The sequence below is a fragment of the Propithecus coquereli genome, unplaced genomic scaffold, assembly GCF_000956105.1.
Source record: "Propithecus coquereli isolate 6110/MARCELLA unplaced genomic scaffold, Pcoq_1.0 Scaffold121, whole genome shotgun sequence".
Taxonomy (NCBI): Eukaryota; Metazoa; Chordata; class Mammalia; order Primates; family Indriidae; genus Propithecus; species Propithecus coquereli.
The window spans coordinates 666,544-670,574 of record NW_012136192.1 but is presented as its reverse complement, the minus strand read 5'-3'; positions in this window follow the sequence as shown (position 1 = coordinate 670,574).

The window sequence follows — 4,031 nt, the reverse complement described above, 5'->3', positions numbered from 1 at the left end:
AAAAAAAAAAACACAGAATAGCTTCGTTAATGGTTTACATCTATAAGGACAGGGAAAGAGGAAAAAAATGGTTAGATTATGAAAAGCATTAGTTTCATTTGACTTTGGGCTATTAAAAATCTGGATTTTTGAATCTATTTCTGAGTACCCCATTTAAAAAAGAAGGAAAAAAAGCTTGCAAACTAAAAGACACTGGAATACATCCAGAAAAGGAAAATCAAGGTTAGAAATCAGAGAAAAATCAATGTTCATTCTGTGAGTGGTTGAAAGAACTTGAGATGTATTGCCTAGGAGATAAGACTAAGAGAAGGTACAGTGCTTTGGTGTTTCAGCACAGCCATTCTGTGGAAAAACAAATGATTTCTAGTTGCTCTAGGAAGCAAAATTAGAATAATGAATCAAAGTTATTGAAAGACAAATTTTCTACTCAATTTAAGCCAAAACTTTCTAATAATTTGACTTAGCAGTGTAATAGGTTGCCTTGTTAGTGATTTCCTCCTTAGTGAGTGTCCAAGCATATGCTGGATGACTTATCTAAAATAATGTAAAGGAGAGTTGTACATCAAGTGGAAGGTATCTCTAAGGTCCACTTCCATTCTTAGGGTTCTTTGATTTTTATATTGCATTAAGAGTAATGGTAATTGTTTTTTGGGTTTTTTGTTTGTTTTTTCCTGGTACAGTTTTTATTTCAGCAAATTATAGCCCTGTTGTTTTTAAAGCATGGAAACTGTGCTCACCATCTCTAAGCTATTAACCATTTTCATTCATGTTAATTTTTATAGCTAGCCTCTAAGCTTGGAAAGCAGTGGACCCCATTAATAATCCTGGCCAACTCTCGTAGTGGAACTAACATGGGAGAAGGACTGTTGGGAGAATTTAGGATCTTGTTGAATCCAGTCCAGGTAACTAAAGAGAAAACCTTCCTTTCCTTATTAATAATCTTTTCATTTTCCCAAAATGCAATGGTTTTTAAGGCCTTAGATCACTAATCATCTGATTATAAAAAAGAATAATAATTACAAAAGGATCAAGACATTCATAAATGTGGAGAAACAGGAACCCCCAGGGTGGGAATATGAAATGGTGCCACTTAAGAAAAGTTTGGCAGTTTCTTAAAAATTTAAACATAAATTTATCGTATCTCCTAGCAATCCCACTACTAGAAATCTTCCCAAGGGAAGTAAAAACATCTATGTCCCACAAAGACTTGCATGAAAATGTTCGTAGCAACATTATTCCTAATAATAGCCAAAATGTGGAAACAGCCCACCTGTCCGTCATTGGTGACTGGATAAACAAAATGTGGTGTACCCATACAGTGGGGAACCATTCAGTGATAAAAAGGAACAAACGACTGATACATACATATTACAGTAAATGAACCTCAGAAATACTATGCCAAGTGAAAGCCAGACACAAGAGACCACATACTGTATGATTCCATTTATGTGACCTGTTCAGAAAAGGCAAATCTATAGAAACAGAGAATAGATTAGTGGTTGCCTGAGGCTGGAGCTGGAAATGGGAAGTGACTGCAAATGGACACTAAGGAATCTTACTGACACAACAAAAATGTTCTAAACTGGATTGTGGCGGTGGTGGTTGGCACAACTCGGTAAACTTGGTAAAAATCATTGACTTGTTCACTTTACATGGGTGAATTTTATGATATGTAAATTATACCTCAATTTTTTTTTTTTTTTGAGACAGAGTCTTACTGTGTTGCCCAGGCTAGAGTACCGTGGCATCAGCCTAGCTCACAGCAACCTCAAACTCCTAGGCTCAAGTGATCCTCCTGCCTCAGCCTCTCGAGTAGCTGGGACTATAGGCATGCGCCACCATGCCTGGCCGATTTTTTCTATATGTTTTTTTTAGTTGTCCAGCCGATTTCTTTGTATTTTTAGTAGAGACGGGGTCTCGCTAGTTGGCTAGTCTCCAACTCCTGAGCTCCAGCAATCCTCCCACCTCGGCCTCCCAGAGTGCTAGGATTACAGGCGAGAGCCACTGCGACCAGCCTATACCTCAATTTTAAAAATAAGGAAAGGGATAATGCCATTAAGATTGAGCTATTAATGTATGGTATTAATAGCAACTTCTACTTTGAAAAACTAAACAACCCATTGTGCAACAATCAGAAATGCAATAATTTTTTTCCTTCCAGTTTATATTTTTTACTTTTAATATTATACAGCTTAAGAAAATTATAAAAATAATTTAAAAAATCACCTGCAATTTCACCACATCAGTTTTCATTGGTATTGGTTCTTTCCTTTAATTATCTATGCATTTACATATTAATGCTGTAATAATAATCTAGATACAAATTTACCTTCTGGATTTTTTTGCTTAATGGTATAAATATGTTTTTCCTATTGCAACATAGTCCTCATAATTACATATTTAAAGTCTAAAATAATTGAATGGATAGTCATTACTTATTCAGTCTCCTGCTGTTGGAGGTTGACATCGTCTCCAAGATTGTACTACTATAAATAATGCTACAGTGAATATCTTTATACACAGGGCATTTTTATCTTTTGAAATGTTTTTCTAGGATTATTTATGGGATATGGGTATCAAGGTCCTTGCATTTTTATGTCAGTTTATACATATTGCAAAATTGTTTTCCAGAAATTTGTACTAACTTACACTAGTGATTTTTTTTTTAAACCAGTATAAAATATGAAATACTAGTTAAAGACAAACTTAGCACATTGTGAACAGGAAGGAGACAGTGTGATGTAATGGATAAACTATACGTTTGAATTTGTATTTCAGCACTTAATTATCTGGAGAATCACAGGCAAGTGATTTAACTTCTGCACCTCAGTTTCCTTATCAATAGAATGAGACTAACTCCTGCTTTGTAGGGTCAATGTGGGGATGAGCCACAATGAATATAGAGTCTGCCACAGGGCCTGGCATGTTGTTAAAGATAAATATATAGTAGCCAATATGGCTAACTAACCATATCTCTACTCATCTAGAGGGAAATCATTCTCACAGATGAAGGACAGTGTTGGATAAAAATAATTTTTTTTCTTCCATTTTTAGGTTTTCGATGTAACTAAAACCCCTCCTATCAAAGCCCTACAACTTTGTACTCTTCTTCCCTATTATTCAGCTCGAGTACTTGTTTGTGGAGGGGATGGGACTGTGGGCTGGGTCCTGGATGCAGTCGATGAAATGAAGATTAAGGTATTAGTCTTTAAGAACTACTACAGATAAATATACAGTACTTTTGGTTTATATTTATTATGTAAATGAATATTAGAAAATATTGCCAATTTTAAATAGCTAAGAAGGAGATGTTATGATTAAGCAGTTAACATAACCTTTAGCGAAACAACATACAGTTGTTATATTTGTGTCTATATTGCTTTTGTCTTTAAATGTTATAAAATATTATTATCCTATTAATAGTTTGAAGAGAAAAATCTAAAATATATCTTCCATATTCTAGGGACAAGAAAAATACATTCCACAAGTTGCAGTTTTGCCTCTGGGAACAGGCAATGATCTATCCAATACACTGGGTTGGGGCACAGGTTATGCTGGAGAAATCCCAGTCGCACAGGTCTTAAGAAATGTAATGGAAGCAGATGGAATTAAACTAGATCGGTAAGTTACATTTCCCCAAAAAGTAGATTTTTGAGATTTGGCAGTATCATTTGGTTGTAAATGAAGACTTGCATAGATACGTAATTTAAATGTAAAAGACTATATTGTGCTTAGACATAGATGCTGGTGTCTCCTTTTGTTATATAGAGCTAGAGTCATAAGCTATACTGAGTAGTTATCCCAAATTTGCATGGTCACTTAGATGTGGTTACTTTTTCACATGCCATTTTAATAGAAAAACCTTATTTATCCAAACATCCAGGCATAGTTTTTTGGTTAAAAGTACTGGTTTGTTTTTTTTAATTTCTGTTTTTTAGATGGAAAGTTCAAGTAACAAATAAAGGATACTACAACTTAAGAAAACCGAAGGTATGTTTTTAGTGCTTCCGTTGCAAGTAGTTTCATCAAAC